This window comes from Pleurodeles waltl, chromosome 3_1 (assembly GCF_031143425.1).
Source record: "Pleurodeles waltl isolate 20211129_DDA chromosome 3_1, aPleWal1.hap1.20221129, whole genome shotgun sequence".
Classification (NCBI taxonomy): Eukaryota; Metazoa; Chordata; class Amphibia; order Caudata; family Salamandridae; genus Pleurodeles; species Pleurodeles waltl.
Window position 1 is genome coordinate 785,012,881 of NC_090440.1, and position 21,949 is coordinate 785,034,829.

General features: G+C 43.6%; 1 protein-coding gene across 1 annotated transcript in view; it reads left to right on the forward strand.

The window, feature by feature from the left end:
• Positions 1-5,549: 5,549 nt before the first annotated feature.
• Positions 5,550-21,949, forward strand: part of IRAG1 (inositol 1,4,5-triphosphate receptor associated 1) — a 547,704-nt gene continuing 531,304 nt past the window's right edge. Inside the window, exon 1 of the mRNA XM_069223615.1 lies at positions 5,550-5,650. The gene's annotated coding sequence lies outside the window, so the exon portion shown is untranslated. The remainder of the gene's footprint in view (positions 5,651-21,949) is intronic.

Here is a 21,949-nt window from a genome sequence, read left to right on the forward strand (position 1 = left end):
ACAAAAGTAGCACCTACAACTTCCTGAACCATCTCTGTCACACAGGCTAGGCTTCCGTACATTTCAAACACATCTTTATGCCTATATAGATAATCCATGAGCAGTCCACTAACAGACCTCTCACTTCACTATGTACCACCAACTACATCAGCTGATTCACATGCACCCAATTTGGTTTTTATAATTCAAACACGTGTGGCTTTTCCGTAATGTTAGGGAACTACTTTTTAATGCTTATTAAGATAGAGGGAATCCAGAGGACATAGACTGTGATTCAACCCAACAACAGGGTAATCCCTTAATAAAAGGAGGGCACTGGGGCAGGCGGGGAGGGATTCTCATCATCAGCATCCCTTTTTCTACCCATTTGGTCTTCTGTCTGCCTTAAGGTTTCTCTGGTAATTGTGGGGTTGTGGTCTGTACGCTCTGAGAGGGTTGATCGCACTTATGCTCCAGATAAATCCATGGTAGTGAACTTGGCATTCTTTTCTTGTCACTTACACCCCTTTACCGGGTACTTTACTGTCAATCAGTCACATTACATACAGCTACAGTCCTGCAGGAGCTGTTCCATTTCCAGGTGAATCTGTAGCAACACTCCTGGTTTTCCTGGCTGGCATGGGTAACATGTTCAGAAAATCTTTCTCACTGGGGTCTTTGTAATCTTTTTCCTTTTCTTGTGGTTCATTGATATGGGGAATAGATAGGGAGGAGGCGATGCAGCTGCAGCACAATCCCTAACTCCGCCCCTAAGATGGCTTATTAGGTACTTTCTCCTGAGTGTTTTTCATACTACATGTTTAAGATTTGTGTCATGCCATTGCAAAAAGAGATCACTGCTCATCATCTATCTTGTTTTTAGGATCTCTATGTGAAAGTTCCAAGTTGAGGAAAGGACTTCTTTTCATCTTAATTAGTGAGTCTCATCCCCTCTTAAATATTGCATGCAGCTTTACAGTACTTGTGGTACACAGTATTGGAAGCAGTTCCTTTTGGTGGGGACTCGCTAGAATTTATACTTTCCATCCCATCACAATTTTCTACTGTTCACACACACAACGAAAACAAGGAGAAGTGTGTGTTGGACTTGCGTCAACAGCTCAGCCCATGGAGAAGGGATGAGGGGATACAGGAAAAAGGATAGGGGTCCATCAGTTATATCTCTAACTGATCTTATGTTCAGAGCCTCGATTAGTTGGTCAGAAGGACTAGCCAAGAATGCAGCTAAAGTCACTACACAGTGCAGAAATTGTGAAATTGTACAACACCAAATAAAATGACTCCAGTGTATTAGAAATACATGTGATGAGGCACAATACTAGGATTTTAGTGGTCTATAGGCTTCTATAAAAACGACATAGCATTTCAGTAATACAATGTAACCTTACATGTTAAGACTTACATAAGCATTAGCATTTCCACAGTATATGTAATCGTATTGAGACACAGATACAAGTAACTCAATATCCTGAGTTCTTTTTTATGTAGTTCAACTGGCACTGACTAAACTGGGAGAAGCGCATGTTCAGGAACCACAGGGAGGGCTGTGGTGGTGGAGGTCATTTGACAATGATGTCCTGGGGTCTGTCTTGCTATGGTTCTGCAAAATGGGCCAAGAAAAACCCTTTCCAAACTTGACTCTCAGGATAGTGAAAGCGAGTATTTCTCGGCTTCTGTGGAAGATAGTGTGAGGGTAAGAGCTCAGAACTTTTTTAATCAAAGAAAGCACTTTATTTATACAATAAAACTAAATACTACACAATCCAATTATGGTAAGTGAATACAGGGTTGGGGCCCTTGTTGCTTTCTTCGAACGGGGCTGCACCCTTCCATTCTAATGCCCTCTCGCAACCCAGATAAATCTTGGAGCTTCAGATACAGACTACACACAAATGCAGAGTGTCACAGTTGCCTCCAGGAAGTCTATAAACGAAACTCAGTCACTTGATCTTACCTTTGCTTTACTTCTGGTAGAAATTCTCAAATTCCTGTGTTAGGTTTCTTTGGAGCGTGCCTCAGTCTGTGCTCTTTGATTGCAGGGGTAGGTTTGGACTGCCTTTGTGCTAGTTCTCGCTGATCAGATGCTAAGATGGGCACAACCTGCGCTATCCATCTTTGCTGTAGCCACTCTCTAGTGCCTTTTTTGCTGGGTGAATGCAGGATGGTGGACCAGGTGCAGTGGCACAGGCTCACCAGTTTGGGCAGCTGGCCAGTCAGGTTCACAGTGGTGGCATGCAGATACAGTCTTCTAGGATGACTAGGCTCACAGCTGCACATTGCAGGTATGACCTCCTAGATTGACGAGGTTCACAGTATCGAAGTGCAGTTGCGGTCTCCCAGGGTGATCAGGTTCACAGTGACAAGGGTCGGGGGCAGGCACACAGTTTAACAGCCCCCTTGGACAACAAATATGGCCATTTCTGATTTGATACAGTCCTTGGTGTATTTTGCAGGCAGGGTCCACTCAGAGAGATCTGGAGGACAACCTCATGTTACAAGCTGCTCTTGGCCTCACTCTTTGTTGCCATTAGGGTGTTCCACACTCAGAGACAAGCTGGACTTCTCCTTCTTGATAGTGTCTCCTCCTGTCGGCCAGACACTCTCCCTTCCTCTCACAGCAAGCAGGCAGGCTTCTAGGCACCTAGAGTATTTAGCGCCTCGATCAGAGAATACAGGCACAGGCAATGTCCCCTTACATCTCTCAGACTGGCAGTAAAGCAACTTCTCCCGAAGTTGCACAGCAACTCTTTGAATACTTTTTGGAGCACTTCCATCCTTGGTCACAAGGAACTAGGGACGTAAGACAGATTGCGATTTGGATCCAACTTTTTTCCTAGATCCACAGTTTCAAATTTCAAAATTATTTGGGTTGGTTCTTTTTCAAGAGTCCTTCTTAAGCTGATCTTCAGATGCAGCATTTATGTAAAGTGATGCTTCTCACAGCAGGTAGCACTATAGTTGTCTTGAACTAGGACCACCCATCAAATGTGCCAATGAAGTGTGAGATCTGTGTGGCTTGCTGTCATCAGCCTTTCTAAAATAATAGTCAGGGACAGACAAAAGAGCAGGCCTGACCAAGAAACTTCTTCATCTGGAACAACAGAATCTGCAGTCCCACACTTTACCTGTAACATCCACCAAATAGCAGTGCTTAGCACTATTCAGCAGCCTCTTGTAAAAAAAGGCATTAATGGAATTTAAAAAGGTAACCCTCTCTCCATCCTCCTCATTTCAGTGTCTGCATCTCCAGCAGACAGCCACAAGAATGCAGTCAATATACTTCCACTGCCTGGGGAAACTGTCCTCATCCTCCATATTGTGCCATGTTAAACCAAGGGTATCCAAAATTGATCCCTCTGGATTCAGTACTCAGACCCAAACACACACAGTGTATCACAGGCTAACTGTACATGTGTAATTGTACATGCGCAATCACTTGACATACAAAAAGTGATGGCAGTGCAAGGTTCTGTGTGACCCCTAACAGCAGAACTTTCCCCAAGATTGGTTTGGTAGGACAAACTATGATGGACACAAATAGAAAGGTTTGGTCACAATAAAATTCATGAGACACAGTACATTGCCACCACTGTTTTATGTTTATGCCCAAGACAGGGACAGTAGTCCTCTGTCCACTATGAGGGTATGTTTAGTTCTCCTCTCAAGGCTACTGATCAGGCCCTTGACCTGACAAAGTCAGGGACAGGTCTTGGAGTCTGTACACACAAGATTAGCATGATATCAAGGCTAAACTAAAAGTGAGGATACCAGAGTCTCAGGCAGTTGGGCACTGACAGCAGTAGAACATGCACATATATCATACACAGGACATTCCTGTCCCAACAGATGGTGACTCCTTGGCTGTCCGGAACCACCTGTTGTGCTTGCTACCCTGAATTAAGTATGACACTGAGGCCAGCGCAAATTTTGCACAACCTAAGGAGAAGCTTTGATGAGACAATTCATTGTTATCCTCAGGTAAATGGAGTGACAAAGGTGACTCACCATTACCTATGTTTGTTCTTTCCTGAGCTCCGAAACAAGCAATGCTTAAAACATAAAGTCCTTGGTTCCTGAATACAGCACTGTGTGTTAGTTTACTTTGATATCTGTGTCACGCTGCTAACCCATTTACAACTGGTTCAAAATAGAGCAATCAAATTATTTTGACAATGAAAAATCGAATTATTTAATTCAGACCCTTGTGAGAGAAATTCGTTTTTCAAATGGCCAAAAAATCGCAGTGTTAACAGTGATATCCACAGTTCTAAAATATAGAACCACTGGATTCAAGCTAACCTGGCTGATGAAGAGTGATACTCTGAAACAGGTCACAGGATGCTTGTTTCCGGTCTAAGGAGGACCTGGCCTGGCAGTTTAGGCTGGACTGTTCCCATGGGAAGAAGGGTCAAGACTGATTCGCATATGGTTGGGTCCAAACTGGGGTGGCAATGTGAGCAAAAGAATGATAGATTAAACCCAGATCTGTGACTGGCAGTGATTGTTTTAAAAGTTTTATCACTCCTTCCATCATCCTTTTGTGTTGCTGAAATATAGTGCAAACATATTCCCTTTACGAATCCCTAGTAGAACTCTGTGGTCACGTCGGTATTTCAAATTGCTGTGATCCACACGTTTCATATAAAGCTCAGGAAACAAATCCACGAATGTAACTGGAATTAAGCTACAGACCTCCCTTCCCAAAGTATGCATTCAGGTAGTTCCATTCAGTTAGTTGAAATATACGTGTGTGCCAATTATGGTGGTATTCTATGTCATGTTCTACTTATTGTCTTGTTTTTGTTTGTTGCGTGCACCTTGGAACAATGTATGATGCAAATTAACAAGCAGAAAACAAAACGAGTAATGGTTGCTTTTCCAAGCCAAAGGCCACCTCTGCATGAGACACAGATCATTACTTGAAGCTATTTAGAGCATTGATTGGATGCTTTTACATGTAGTATTATTGGAATGATACAAAGAATGGATGCTTTGTGGAGGCCTACAGGTAAGTAACTTTCTCTTTTTAAGCTGTTCTTAAGAAGGGCGAGCAGTTCACCACAGAGAACATCTTCCGTGCAAACTGTTGAGCTATTAGTCGCCATGGAATGTAGCAAACCCCATTTTAAGATTCGAGTTCAGACTCAATGCATTCCTAGAGAGTATTTCAGCTCCTAGCCCTCCCTGTTTGGGTATGCAATATATTTAAGTTCGTGAAAATACTAGTCCTAGTGCTTTTCTGATTTCCGCCCCCACGGTATGTAAACGTCTGCACATGCCGATGCCAGCGATGCATGAGTCATAAATAAGGGGAAAGCACTCCCTGCCACACTCCTACAATGTGGGAAGAAACGAGTGCCTGCCCTTTGTCATTTTTGTCACTCAAGCAGAAGCAAAAGCATATTTTTTGCAAGGCACTATGAGTTCAGATAGACAAAAATAGAAACCAGAGGGATAAACGTGCCAAGAGTGATTTTTAAGGCTTTTCACTTTTTTTTCTTTCTCTGACATTCTTCTAGCGGTCTGAAGGGAAGATCTGTGGGGAGCTCACAGACTGAGCAGGACATGGAGTGAAGGGGATTCATGCAGGAGGCTATCCGGCGCGCGCAGGGCTCTCCGCACGCAGCACCCAGCTGACGCTGACTCAGGGGTAAGTGCACGCGCGGTCGGTTGCGCCCAGACTTCAGCTCCTATAACGGCATTCGAGAAAAAAGGGTTCTAAAGCCACATTTTTCAGAGCACTTCTTCCTTTTATGGGAAGCTGCTTCCAGCACATCATTTCCTGGGGACTGCGAGCTAAGCGTCTCAGAGACAGCACTTTCCTTGCCTCCTTAGATCCCCATCGGACTCTGTCAGCCCGGAGGGACCGCTTTTTACCTTGCTATTTTAGGCCCTCCGCTTACAGTAACGCAGTGAGAGAAAATACAACAAAGGCTGTTTTCACTGTGTACCATTTAGCGTGGGAATACTGCAAGCAACATCTGTTGTTATGGTTTATTGGGCCCGAAGTAGGAGATTTTAAAAGTGAACAAAAGTTCTATGTCCTCTGCGATTCTTCATCTGTCTTACCCTGATAGATGTTCATGACACTTTGAATCCAGTATATTTAATACAGTGCAATGAGAGCAAAAAAATGAAACTAAGATTTTGAGCTCACGAGAGGAATATAAAAAGTACAGTTTTAGATATAGGGGATTGCGAAAACATGCACTTTATTGCAGCAGTACCAACAAAAGTTTACCTTCATGTTAGAGTCCCCGGAGTGAAATCTGTGAAAACTGTGAAGGTTGGGGCAAATTTGAACCAGTGCAGTATTTGTAATCTGTCCCTGTTGGTAAGCAGCTGCTGAATTTAAATAAATTGATCAAATATTCGTGAACACTGTTTGAGTGATCTGCCCATTGAAACAAGCATCACAAATGTTATTACTAGCAGCTACTATGTCAAATTGTATTGTCCACAATATGAAGTTGCTATTTTTGGTGCAATTAGTCTATTAAAGATTGAGTAGCAGATTTACAAAGATGTCATGTAACACAGTGCAGGAACTTGGTATTCCTGCATTATGTGAGAGGGAGAGAGCAGGAAGGTGTTGTATCTAATAAGACAGAACACTGTCCTCTTCTCTTTCAACAATTAGGGTGCCTAGTGCCAAGCACCCACCTTTGCACCCTAGCCGAAAGCTGTCTGTGAGAAGTCTAGGACAGGCTTTGCACTGAAAGGTTACCCTTCTGGTACAATATAATATGCCTAGGCAGACTTTGGAACTGCGATGTGTGCTAAGCAGAGCAGCACACATACAAAGTCGGAAATGTTTGAAGAAATAAAGGCGTTTGACCAAGTTAATCTCATTCTCAAAAAAGCCATTATTTTTTGGTGCAAAACCCTGTTTCCTTTTGTTAATGGAATATGACTTTGGGTCAAAAACCACAGGCCATTGCATGGGAACGCCAGTGTGCCATCCTTCCCTGACGCAAAGTAATGCAAAGCAATGCAGAGTCCTGCTTTGCGTTACTTTCAGGTAACCTTACAGTTCAAAGCACATTTTGCATCGCCATTCCTGCCTTTCACAAGACATATGCAGAAAAGAAGGGCTCTTCTTGAAAAAAATAATCTGTTTTGAACAGGGAAGTCTTATGACAGCAGGTTATCCTAGGAATGGATTCCTGAGACGTAGGGTTAGGATGTGCAACCTCAGTGAATCATTAGCCGCATGTGCAGTTCTTGACTCTTAACATAAACAGCCATGCATGGAAAAAACCTCATGGATCATGTCCCCTGTGTTGTCAGCTGGTTTTAACCACACACTAATGTTTTGTTCAAATTGTGCTTTATATATGTATATTTTCTTCTACATTTACAAATCAAGGCATTGAGTAGTACTTTGTTGGGACGGAAAAGTCCTCTGCAAAGTGAAAGTACCCCTGTCCTGCATGCCTAGCTGTGTTGTTGTCTGAATCCCTAATGCTGATTTTTTGTCATGTGCGAACACTGATCATGCATATGTGCCATGAGATAGGCCTGTCTCACGGATTGCGGTCTTCTTGGAACGGGAAGGGAGGGGCACCAAAGCACTACCCTCATAGTGGTGGAAGGCTACTGCCTTCACCAGGAATTAAACGGCATAAGCATGGTGGTGGCAACATATTATATAGCGATCATTAGTAGCGAACCGGTCCTTGTTACCCTGTGTCACTGGAATGAGGACAACAGGCCCACTCACATTTTTAAAGGTTCCACTGCTGTGTGTTTAACTCACCCGTGGCCTACACCAGGTTGATGTGGAAGTGCGGGTGTGATGAAAACATCTGTTGAGTGCATGTGTGCTCACAAGAGATACACTAAACAGAAGGTGAAGTGTGGTACTGTGAGCACGTGGTAAATGTGTGTGTGCTGGCAGGGTGTGCTCTTAAAATAACACACTCTGGTACAGTACAGATAGACTGGAGTACTGAACAGTGTTCGCAGACTGAGTGTGTGTGCTGCATGCAACTATGCTGGAGCTAGCATGCATGAGGATAACAGTACTAGGCAGTGGAGTGTGCTGTGAATGTACAGTGAGTGCAGAAGTTCCTGAACTGGTACATAACATGAAGGACCTTGTGTTCTATTTTGGGAAGCCCAACCCAGCTTGGTGAACATATGAGGAGCAGAGAATTACCCCCCGCAGAGCTGTGTATTAATTCATTCCTGTAAGCTGAGTGAGACAAGCAATGGACAAGGGGAGCGCCAAGCTCTCTCTGAGCATTTCCAGGGGCTCTTTGATTCAGTGACAGATCACAAGGAGGGGGTCTGGACACATATCTGGAAGAGGGAGATGGGGATGATAAGGGAATCATAATGAGTAGGGCTGAGGGACCAGGATTAACCTTTTGATGCACACATCACTGTGGCTGACATTCAGGTGTGAACTGTGGTCACTCCAATAAATCTTGTGGGTTAGTTATCTTCAGAGTCCTGCCTGCTGTGAGAGACATGCTTCAAGAGGAAGAAGAAAGGGAAAATATGTCAATTTCAAAGAAGCAGAACCCCAGCATATAACTTGAAAGACTCATACACTAAATGACATTTTGTGTCTAAAAAAAACAATAAGTAGGGGATCTTGAGGCCACAAAGTTTGTCATCTACCAAACAGCCAGCCGTACTGCATGAGAAGGGGAAGATCTGCAAGACTTTTGCCTTTGGCTAGGACTAGGGGACCAGCCTGCTAGTCTCCCTGCTGGATAACTAGTGCAAGCCTGCTCGCCAAGACCGGTGTGTCCGTGAGGAAGAGGAGCTCATTGGACAAAGCAATATCCAGAGAGGAGCCCAGCTGTGGGTGCCTCCCGAGCAAGGTGTGAGGAACTGTTCTGCATCGATCAGGCCGTTGCCTGTGTGCAGCATAGAGAAATCAGCAACCTCATATGCCAGGAGAGGCTGCCATGAACTTTGACAAGGAGCGGAAGGAGAAACTCACTCTCACAGTGATCTGGTCATTACCCATGTGCAGAGGATTAAATCGGTGACCTCATACTGCGGGGGCCGTCCTGAACTAAGTTACGGAGCGGTGGTAGAATCCTGCTGATGCACCGATCGGGCCGTTGCCCGTGTGCTGTATGGTTCCTCCAGCCACCGATGCCAGGAGGGGCCACGGAGGAAGCTAACTTGAGGCCAGCATGATTGGACTGGTGAAGTCCATTGGAGCAACACTGTATGCCAGGAGGGGCCACTCACTACGTTGTGGCCAGAGGTCCAGGTCATTTTCAGTGATCTGGGAAATTGCAGCTGCAACCAAGATAGGATCTGCCCATATGCAGCTATTGCACCATAGGAGGCATGGGGATAAAGAGAGCACTGTTGGAGTCCTGCCTGAGCATGGAGACTACCCCCACCCTGAGAAAGGAGATAAAACTTACAGAGTGTTCGCTGGAGTCAGAGCAACTCCTATAGGATTGCTGGTAAGCCTGGCTCAGGAGAGAGACAGAGCCAGCACCTGCCAGGAGCTGCATGTGTGACTGCATTCAGCCCGAATTTGCCAATCTGGACCAGGACCACGCTGCACCGCTGACAGGTTTTGTACTGCCTGAGTGGGTAAACTGATAAATGTGTCTTTGGAGCCCCGGGTTATATCCTGTCTTTGGTTCTGCAACCCCATTGACTTTAAGTGAATACACCTTACAAACGGAGTCTAAAAGTGAAAAAGTATTGAGTATCGCCTAATAGTTTATTCCTGGATGCAGTCATAAATGAATGGGGATTAACAGTGCACCTGTTACACAAACTACAACTACTAGAGTATCTACCTCAAGGGGTATTATTGCTTAATGAATGTCATTTAGCTTTGCATATGTAGAGTTAGAAGTGCAATATTTCTTTTAATACAAAATTAAGTGTTTGACTGGACATTGATTTATTGCATGCACTCCTTGTACATTGAGTTATGAGTCGTGTTCACTGACATATATCTGAGCTTTCCCTAAAAGAACCTTGACTGCTCGAAGCTATGCTATTCCATTGAGTCAGGTGCAGAAGGGGGTGCTTGTCCCATTTCAGCAGGATCCATACCAGGGTGGGCCCTGGGACATCAGGAGTAAAAGGCCTCAACAACCTTGGTTGGGCCCAGTATTTCCTCTGTGCCCTGTGGCCCTCTAAACAGGATTCCGAACTCGATGACAAAACAATACGTGCATTTATCAAGGCAAATGCCACAAAAAACAAACCTATGAAATGGAAGATTCTGCTGAAGTAAATTACTCTAAAATAAAGGTTACCACTACTGCACAATTGAGGCACATTACACCACATAGTGATCTAAAGACAAGCGGCCTGTCTGTCATAATAAGACATGTCAGCTAAAAAGCACATTTGTCTAGAAAAAGAGTTTCTTTTTGACACTGTTAAGTCATGGAATAGATTCTAAGTAAAATGTGTGCTTTGTTTGTCTGGATTGGAGCTGTTATCAGACCAGACTAGACCAGATCTTTTACCAGAGCTTTATTAAGTACTACTGAGAGAGAAACTTTGTCTCCACCTGCATGTCAGTCTTCCTTTCTACAAGTCTTGATTAGACAGGTGGTATGTCCTTCCACTGAAAAACACTACTTGCATGTTCTGTTGTGGGAAGGCATATGTTCAGTACAATAGGCCTGATTCGGTAAAGAAGTTAAGCTATGGATCAAGGCTGGTATGTTTATTATGAAATGGTATAATAAGGGCAGTAGGACTTGCTTATTTATTATTAAAGGAATACATTAGAGTCGACCACACTTTAAGTGTATTATTGTTGTGATAAAGCCTGCAGCCAGATATTGTCTTACATGGAATCGCTCAGATTAACCAAGTGAACACTTGTTTTTGTGCTAGTTATGCCCTTTGACAAACACGGGGTGGAAAATTTGCACTGTTAGAATCCTTGTTAGCTGTGTGATTATTTTGCCAAATGTAATTTTGTACATATTTGTAATTTCAATGACCGGAGGATGATCAAGGCAGATAGATCTGTTTATAATGATTGTTGTCTTGGAAAGAGTAGGCCTTTATTTGAAAACTATATTTTAAAGACAACGGGCCATTAAGGGTAGATGATAATCATGTAAAATCCTCTCCACAGCTATTAAATTACATGGAATCTGAAATCTATGGTGGTACACTATTTGCACCTACAGAATCCTCATTAGCCCTTCTTAGAAGGACTTGTACTGTGATTTGCCAACTGTAAGTATGTATGTCATTCTAAATGTATGGTTTCTACTGGATGGCTCCCTTGTAGGAAAGCCTATGCTCAATACAGTAGCCCTGAATTGGGTATGGTGAAAAGTCATTAATTATAGACTTATACACTGGTTGGTTCATTTGGAAAAGTTATATCAGATGCCAAATCAGTTTATAATAAAAGGGCACGACAACTGCAGTAGGGCTGACATAGGTATTGTGAAAATCACATCTTAAAGTCAAGAAGTCTTTAAGAACGGATTGCTATTACTATTCATTATAGGTATGTCGTTACTTGGAATCTCATGGATTACTGTGTGAGGTAAGGGCTTTGGTTTTGATCACCCCTTCTGGCAATCCCTGATTTAAACTGTTTTTCACTGTGATGATAAATGTTAGGTCTTCTTACACTGTCTTGTCAGTTGTTATTTTGTATATATTTGCAATTTTATGACTGCATGACTGATGACTGTCTTCTGGGAAAGCTTACTGAGTACAATATGCTTGTGCAGGATATGGTGACAAGCCAACAGACTGTAGGCCTAAGTGGGTAATTGGGAAATGTTATGTCAGCTAGCAGAGGTTATGGAATCTCACAATAAAGACAGAAGGTCAGATTTATTGGTTGCTAAAAGTATATGGCAAATACAATAGGCCATTAAGTGTAGATTATTATTGCATGTTGTAAAAATCAGGAGACAGATAATTTGTACACAGAATCTCACTGATTACCTTATCAGGCAAGGGTTTCGGTGCTGTATACTCCCTCTGAAAATCATGGTGTAGAAGATTTGCAGTGATAATCACTGTTAGACCCCCTAGGAGGGATGGTGTATTGTTTTGCCCACTGTAATTTTGTAAATATTTGTCATTTTATTCATGATGGATGCCTTCTGGGAAAGCATATGTTCACTACAGGAGGCTTGATTTGGTTATGTTGAAAATCCTTTAATGGAAGATATAGGCCTGATTGATTTGATGGGAGAAGTTATGTCAAATGCCAGAGTTGTGTTCTGTTTATTATGAAAAATTACGACAAGAGTAGTAGGACTGTCATATGTATTGTGAAAAAAGAAATGAAGCATATATTAAAGCCAGTGTGCATTAAATGGCATATTCTTATTATGCTGTTTGTACACAAAGAACAATACCATGCCAAAATGGACAACCACTGCTATGATTCCTTTTTACTTGCTTTTTATTGCAAACATTGTCCACTTTAGGTGGCAGGATTTTTTTATTTTCCTACTTTCATTATTATTTTAATTTTGCTTGCATTTCTTGTTTAGTTGGCAGGTCAGTTTTATTGTGGATAAGTTGGTGGGTAAATTCAAGAAGTAGTGAGTGGATGGATGAATGGTTCACTAGTGCAAGCACATTGGCAGACCATATGCATGAAGAGTTATTTAGTGCCTACACTCACAAGTGAATGAAGAGGAACTTTAAGTTATAAGCCAGCTCTGGTGACATTAGTAATACTTGCTTTTGCACATTGAGACAATCAATACCAGGATATCAGGAACTTTTCTCACGATGTAACGTGTTTATGAAACAAATTAATTTGAAAATGTTTGAAGGACACCATAATCATATAAACATTTACTTTTATTATTCCTGATGGAACAATGTGAATTGATTAATTATAGAATTTATACAGTTTTTACCAATTGCCATTTATGGCTTTCAGAAAAGAAGTCACTGTAATGTGGGACAGAAGAGACCCCATGACAATATATGTGTGAAAGTGAGTTTATTAGAAAATTCATAATATCTCAAAGAGCTATGTTACTTTGTGGCCAATTTCCTAAGTTTTCTCTTCTTCGGACTAGTGGGGCTGTTTTGGAAGATGAGCCACAATATGTCTGGGAGTCTTCATCCTTGAATTAAATATAGAAAGGCAAGTGTCAGTTCTTCTTTTTTTCCTGGACTTGGTTTGATATACGAATAAGGAGGAGCATTGTTGTCTAAAACCACATCCATTACAAGCGTCTTCACTTTTGTGGTGTTTGATTTGATTAAACCTGTGCACTTGTTTCCTTCTCCAGGAGAAAACACAATCCTTTTGATCTTTTAGTACCTATTCAGTCTCAAGTTTTACTTTTGTGCACTTCCCTAACAATGCTAATCCACCGCCACAATCAGTTTAAACAAGCCCAGCCACCAGTATTATCCTTTGCCTGTTTCAATGACTCCAAGAGGAAGCTGTGGCATCTGGGAACTCGACAAACTCTGGGCCTCTCACATCTAAGATGTGGGGTGGCATTTTGCCTTTCTGCTTCTGCTTCTTCATTCCATTCGTCCTCCTCCAGTATTCTTCTCCCATCTTTGCTTCTGTCCTTCTTACCTCCCCCACTCTACTACTGATCTTTTCCATTCCTCCTGCATGGCTCCGATGTTCTTATCCGATCTACTTTCCTGCTTTTCCTTGTCACCTTCGCTCTGCTTCTCTTAACTCCTTAAAAGCCATCACCACCTTTTTCATTCTTGGAAATGTAATACCCTAGATACCTTTGATCTTTGGCACTTGAGGGTCCAATTTTCTTCATATGGTGACATCAACTAAATGTCATAGTTCCTGACCATCACCAAGATTTTCTTAAGATAGATACTTAATCCAGCCTTTGATAAGGCTGAAAGGGTGTCCCTAAGATGGCGAAGATGATTGTTCCAATTGGCACTGTAGACGATAATTTTGTCAAGGTAATCCACCATTCCACATGTAGTGGCAAAATGTTATCCTTTAGGTGCTGGAAGGACGCTGGGCTGCTGTGAAGCTCAAAACTCAGAACTATGAATTGGTATTATTTAAACAAGATGGAAAATACTGTCTTATTTGTACTTACAGAAAACAAAACAAGGCCACCCCCTATTACTCAGAACCTGGGTTTTAGGATATAAATTATCAATTGTAAGATTTACATTTTATCTCTCAAATGATATGCTTTCTAAAAATCAAACAGCAGTGAGTCTAAACTTCACATGACAAATCATTAATAGCAAATACAAGTTATGTTATAGGCAAGCGTAAAACAGCATAAACCCCATTCAATGAGATGTTCATCAAAAAAGGAGCACAGTGAACACGTAGGCCCTCATTTTCACTTTGCCGGTCAATTTCCTTGACCGCCAAAGCAAAACCCACCACCAGACCACCAGTGCTGGCGGTCTACAGACTGCCATACTATGAGTGCTGGCAGCCGTCCCCCATCTTTGTGGTGAAAAGTCACCAGTATTCATGCTGGCAGTCTGCAGTGCAGAGGCGGATGCATCGCCAGCACCGCCACGGCAGCAGGACTCCGCCTGCCATATTACAAGCTGTAATATGGCTTGGCGGAGTCCTATTGGCATGGTGGTGCTGACGATGACCCACCCCCTCCTGGATGTCCTCCTCGACGGTGAAGGTAAGTGGGCTTACGAAAGGGGGGGAGGGTGCCCTTGTGTGTGTGTTATGTCTGCAAAGGGGGGTGGTGAATGCGTGCATGTATGTGAGTGAGTGTGAATGTGTGTGTTCATGTATGTGCGCATGTGTGGGGGTGTCTGTGTTGATGAATGTGAGTGAGTGAGTGAGTGGGGGTGTCTGAGTGCGTATGATGCATGGGTGTGTACGTGAATGCATGCGTGTTTGAAGGCGTGGGAGGTGTTTGTGAGTGTGTGGATGGGTGGGGCGATGTTTGTATGTGTTGGGACATGTTTGCATGTGTGTGCCAGCGACAGGATTGGAGATTCCTGTTGCCGGGTGCAGACCGCCCGGGTTTTCAATGCAGGGTGACCGCCACAGAAAGCCTGCCGGTTTGCAGCCTTGTAATCTGGCTGGCAGGCTGAGACCTGCTGCCGGGTTGGAGGTGCTCCCCACCGTCCGCACAGTGGGACGGCACCGGTGGGGTTGTGGAGGCTTGGTGTCTGTCAAGCCCCACAACTCTAAGGCCCTCATTTTGACTTTGGCAGTCAATTTCCCTGACCACCAAAGCCAAACCTGCCACCAGACCACCAGTGCTGGCGGTCTGCAGACTGCCATACTACGAGTTCTGGCAGCCGTCCGCCATCTTTGTGGTGGAAAGTCACCAGCATTCATGCTGGCGGTCTGCGGAGCAGGTGTAGGTGCATCACCACAAGCTGTAATACAGCTTGGCGGAGTCCTGTTACGTGGTAGTGCTGGCGATACAGGACCGCCAGGACCCATCCCCTCTCGGACGTCCTCCTCGCCGGAGAAGGTAAGTGGGCAACCCGAAAGGGGGGGTGCCTGTGTGTGTGGGTGCATGTGTGCATGTCTGTGAAGGGGGTTGGTGAATGCATACATGTATGCGAGTGAATGTGTGTGTGCGTGTCTGTGCGCATGTATGGGATGTCTGTGGATGAATGTGAGTGAGTGGGGGTGTCTGTGTTGATGAATGTGGGGGGGTCTGAGTGCATGTTTGCATTTGCATGCATGTGTGAAGGGGTGGGAGGTTGTTTGGGAGTGTGTGGATGGGTAGGGGGGAATGTGTGGGGACATGTTTGCATGTGTGTGCTGGCGACAGGAATGGAGATTCCTGTCGTCTTGTGCATGACCACCAGGGATTTCGTGGTGGGGTGATAGCCATGGAAAGCCTGGCGGTTTGTAGACTTGTAATCTGGCCGGCAGGCTGAGGCCTGCTCCCATGTTTGGAGGTGCTTCCTGCCAGCCGCGGAAGTGCAACTGCCTGGTGGGCCAGGTGGGGTTGTGGAGGCTTGACGTCTGCCAAGCCCCACAACTCTCAATGTGGTGGGCCTTACCGCCAGTTCTGTGGTGGTAGGAGCGCCATGGCTAGGCTGGCGGTCATGACGTAATGAGGCCCATAGTGTTCATGGGTTGTGTACAAGCAGAACACAGCTAAACAAAACAACTCAAATACAAGTAAAGATAATGCAATGGTTGCCCATGATTATTGGCTCAAATAAGGGGGGGGGGGGTTCTTTCTAATCACAGAATTCTTCCTGGTTTTCCTAAAGAAGATCAAACAGAAGAATAAGTTTGATCTTATGAGGACATTTTCCTTTAAAACCATTTGCTTTAAACCACTTGCAAATTGTTTGAAATTATTTATCACATGACGTTTAGACTCATTGCTGTTTGACTTTTGGCAAGCACGTCTATTAGGAGGATGCCATCTAACTCTAATACAATTGATCAATTATATCTTCATTTCTAGGCAGGGGCCAGGAGCATTTGAGAACACTCAGTGGTGAGGTCCAAGTGAGCCATGTACTCAGCTCGTTATATACCTGCCTCTGACCTATCCTGCCTTATGGCATAGAGCCAAATTGAACAAGGGCATTAAATTTTCTGAAGTCAATAGAGAAGTGCATTAAACCTTCCTGCCATGGAACTAACTCACAGTATGCTATGATATCGTTTTTTGTCATCTTTCTGTTCCTCAGTGTTCCCAGGCCATTTCCAGTATTCTGATGACTGGCAACCAAGCAACAACTCAAAGCAATAATATCCTGTAGAGTCCTGATTATGACACCATGTGTCAAATAAGAGCTGGTGGCACTTGCGATCCTAACCTTTCCAATCGAACTGTGCTACTTTCTGTTACAGATTTTCTGAGACTTATGCCTAACTGTTGCCATATTTGGGAGTTCTTTGATTAGTGAAGAGTTCCCTGGGGAATCCCACTTGTACTATGCTGGAAGTGTTCATGGTCTGTAAAGGTAATGGACTCTAGTAGTGTAGTTCATTAATACTGCTATATATTGATGTTCTTTTGCTGAACGAACAAAGCAACTCACCTTGTCCATCCCTACCCTTTGAAATGGTCTGTGGATAACAGTTAAAGTGGCCTTGGAAACGGTTGGCACAGACCTTGAATGACAGAATAAACCCCAGACAGAACGATGTTTTTAGTAGCTATCTAGTTCTAGTCAGCCTGTTTCTCCCATTGCATCAAAGACATGATATAGGTGACTTGGTTGATGCTTAGAAGACTAATGCATAGTTTAAAAATAAGAGATCTGCACATACCGCCTGGCAGGTTATCTGTCACTGCAGAATGTTCATGGTCATGAAATAAATTCCCCACCCAACAGCTCAATTCTTCACTGCAAAAGGGAACATTATAACCCTGCTCTGAGAATTGTCACCTCACCTTTAGGTGACATTTCTTCCTTGGGTTGCCTCCTCTGCCTTGTTCCTCCTCTGAACTTTCTATATGTATATTTGCTGGGTACACTGAGGAGGGAGGTGTTGGTAAGGTAGAAGAAAGGTGAGTTGGTGAGAGGTAATGGTAGATTGGTGAGAAAGAGAGAGATGCATAGAGGTGCAAGGTAAAGACTGGTGAGGTAGCATAAGAAGTGAGGTATAGAAAGGAAGGTCAAGTGAAGAGAGTAGAGAGACAGCAGGGAAGGTTGAGAGAGCAAGTGCAATAAGAGGGAGGAGGTATAGAGAGAAAAGAGTTAAATTAAAGAGAGACGAGGAAGAGAGGTTAGTTTGATACATAGGTAGAGAGAGAGTCTGTTGTACAGAGGCCGAGGTACTGAGAAAGGTGAGCAGAGAGGTGGATTAAGAAAGAGTGGAAAGACAGCGAGACAGCTTCAAAGGAGGAGTTTAAATAGAAATTAGGAAAAGAGAGAAGCAGAGTAGGAAAAATAGGGAGGAAACAGAGAGAATGAGGCAAAGAGGTAGCAAGAAACTACTGAAGTAATGAGAAAGGTGAGGAGAAGGTATATGGCAGAAGAGAGGCAATAGTTTTAGAGAGAGGCAAGGTTGACAGAGGAGTGGTAAATTACAGGGAGGTTAAACAGAAGTAGGGAGACATAACAGAAGTGACCAAGTTAGAGATAGATGAAAGTACGAGAGATAGGTAGGATGCAGAAAGATAGAGAAGTGGAGAGTGGTAGAGATATCAGAGGTAGAGGTAAGCAGAGAAAGGGAGAGCCATTGAGATAGAAAGAACAAGAGACAAAGACAGACAGATTCTTCTGACTGTTCTGATCACGTTATTATGGTGCCTCTTCACAGGTGGGAGCAGTGGGCAATTGCTCACTTTGGCCATGCCTTAAAACGGGTCTGTAAATATGTAAAATGGTTTAGGAACCAATAGTTATTTGCTTTTTGTTTTCCAGGAACACAATAAACTAGGTTAGTTACTATTGCAGTTGTTTTCCACCTATTCAGTACACCCAGATTTTTTGCTTTTTGGATCACCCGGTTTTGGACTTTTTATTGTGAGTGACTATCACTGCATGTGACTTGTCCACTGTAATAACATAGCAAATGGACTCCACACGTTTACCACAAGTTTCCAACCTTTAAGATACGGCTGCTGCAATGCAGCAAGAGTAAGGGGCTCTTGACTGGTTACAATTGAACATGCGTACACACACATACACATGTGTGCAGACGGAGCATGGGAGACTGCTGTCTTGCGCTGCCTGAGAACTGTGCACAGGTAGCCTGGTGCAGTGGGTTACTCTGAATGATCAGATATTGACCTCGGGTAGGCTTTATAATGTTAGTGTATACTAATAAGAAAAGTCAGTGTAAATAACTGTTTTGTCTGTAGTGACACTTTATTATACTCATAGATAGAAAACTGCCTGAAAAGTGCAGTTTCCCTTCCCTTTGGCCTACAGAGACCAGTGATGTATCAAACTGAGTTGTGTAACCTGTGCAAAATCAATTCTGCAAGTTCCAAAAAGATATTTGTACAACTTAGGGGTCATCCAAAATTATCATATTTCTCTAGCTCAGCTCAGGATCAGAGCCCAGGCTTTGTGTCACCCTTCTGAGTCAGGTTAATTACATTTCTCTCCCGCAGTAGGAACAAAGACCTCCCCACATAAAGAGAGCAATAGTAGTGCTTCACTCAGCTCCTGAGGGTGGAAGGGGTGTGGCGGAATGATCTGCATTAATCAAACACTTGTCATACTGTACCAGGTATGGGCTTGCCCAGACCTCTGGAGCCAATACAGGAGGGGGCTCCCCTTTGAAAATCTAGTGAGAAAGGCCCTAGCAATGATATGCATGAGGGGCGAATCTGAGGCTCCCAGAAAAGATGTGACCAGTGACTCTTGGTGATACCATTGTGAACTGCCCCAGGGGTGGAGAGGTGACGTGGCACCTTATGATTAGCCAAGGGTATCTGTCTTCTGGAACCTTCCACTTCCCTTTACAAACTCTTGCACAAGGGGAAGACTCTTTTGCCTATTTTGCTTCACTGCTGCACCCTGAGACCACCATGGAGAACTGGAAAGAGGAACCCCCTTATGCCTAGAAAGGGCTAATGACTCTGCCCAGTTGACCGGAGAATGAGAAGGTCTGCCCAAGGATCAGTGAGGTTGGCCCCGTACACCTCCTGAGGACCAGTTAGGGACCAGCCCTGGATTTCTGTGCCCAGAAATGAAGACCAGGAGGAAGGCTGACACAGGAAGCCTGAAGAACCAGCTCCCTGAGGTCTGCACTGCTTTGAAGGGGAGGAGGTCTTCTGCTTCTGCCTCTGGTGGCTAGAGCTCACCACAAGGAGTACATGGAGCCCAAGATCATCACAATTGGCTCAACAGGGCCCATGTTATCCCATTTTAAAATTTGGCAACCTTTGACCTTTTCTTCACCACAGAACATGTGGAGCTTCACTGCATCGTCATTTGTATACACCCAGGGTGAGGCAGGGCCTGGGGGTCAGCCCAGGATTTGTTTATTTTTTTGAAAGGTGATAGGTGATTATGGGAAGTCAACTATGGTATTTCCGATCGGCCTATGTACATATTTGTAAATTACTGCATAGTATTTAGTAGTCTGTGAGTAATAAATGTACTTCTCCTTTATCTAAGGAAAAAGTACTGACAGGACGATCATTTATTGAGTGTGTTTATTGTGTGCCAGTGAACAGTGATTACTAGCCCATACTCCTTCTCCCGAGTAGGCCTTGGACTGCCCTGCTTCACTGCCCTGAGAGAGGGAAGTGCTACAATGGGGCGCTTGGTTCCCAGTAAGGAGAATTGTGGGCCTATTACTTGTGCCGTCCACACAACTAATAACCCAATCTCCTAAATTTACTTTACGAGAATAGGGATTTTATGGGATTCTAAGGGTTTGTTCTTCTTCATGAGTTGTCCTGAAGCCCAGAATGTCTTCCTAAGCGGTGATGTTTCCCTCAACAGACTAGCCCTGCTGTGCTAGCATACACACCTAATGAGAGCAGGAGGCAAACACATTTATTTAAACATCTAACAACAAATAGCCAGCTAGAAGGGTTCTGGTTTTACAAGAGTCAAGACTGTGGATGACAGGTCTATTGCATGAAGATGACTAGCATGTATCAGTGCCAGGTCATCTGCTCTTTTCAGAAACCTAGGTCACACAGTAATTCTGGGTCAAGCTAGGCAGTCGCAGTAGCATTTTGGGTCACTGTAGCTCCAGCAATTCGCTATAGTTCGTTCACTGGCTTCATGTTTCTTGTATATCGTTGTTTTACTTCCCTCCTTGTGGTACTCTGTAGAATTCATCCCAACTTGCTTTTAGGCACATGCTGATAAGTGAACCATATTCTTTATTGTGTATTTACTTCCTTGATATTTTGTGCATGATATTGAATCTGCCTCACCTACCCCAGGTTGCACTATGTACCAGCTGAAGTGATGACCTGCCACGAGCCGAAAATTGCGGTCACTCTGTACTAGGTTATGACTCCAAGAGGTATCTGTTGTTTTTAGGGAGCGGCTCGGTCTCTTGTGTGTAGTAGTTGGCAGTGGTATTTGCCTTTCTCTTTCCTCTTCTCTGCTCCGCTGGTCTGCCACAAATATTCTTCTCCTACCTTCACTGATCTTCTTCTCCTTCCCATTTTCCATGCGCTTCTACTCCTCATGTCCTCCAATTCTCTCTTTGTCCTCCGATGTTTTCTTCCCGTCTCTATTTGTCTTCTTTCTGTTTCCTCCAATGTGTTTCTCTTTGCCTCCTTCACTCCTCTGAAGGAGACAATCCATGTTTTCCTCCTACCATCTTTCCTCTCCTGGTCTTCTCTACTGTGCTTCTCTTCTCCTCCTCACACTCCACTCCCCCACAGCACAGGGAGCTAGGGCAGTTCTGTCTATGTGTCTGAGAAGTAGTTATTTACTCTACTGTACAACACATCTGATTCCTGTTAGCTGCTCAGTGGATGAAAGGCTGAGCCTTCGATCCCATCTAGAACTAAGGTCTCACAGGTTTTCCAGCCATCAGTGAGCCACGATGAGCTGCTCATGACTAGACCAACTTTGCTGTAGACATGTCGACACCCGTCCCTGAAGTAAGCTCATCATCACAAGCATATAGTCAAGTCATACAGTAACATTCATTTACTCAAAGTGGCACAATATAGCACTGGATTGATGGAAAACATCCATCACCTACAATCCTGAATTCACAGTGCAAGATTACCTAAGAGTAAAAAAAGAGGCCATCATTTTTTTGTCTGCTAAAGTAATGTAGAACAGAAAATCTGTATATAGTGTAAACATTATAAACATAATGGGCAAGAATCGGAGGACTAATAAGACAATGGACAAGTGATGAGGCAAATCATCTTCATGATGAACCTTATAATACAAGATTTTATATAAGAGAGTTTATAAGAATTAGATCTATTCAAAATCCATTTTGTTTGTCAGAGAAAAATCTCATATGACAACTTATTAATGATCTTTTATTTGGATCCATTATATCATTGTAATTATGTTTCAATCCAGGCATAGCACCAACTCAGCCCAGAACAGTTCTGATTAGATTATAATGGTAATTGATTAGAATTAAATCTCCCTGGGC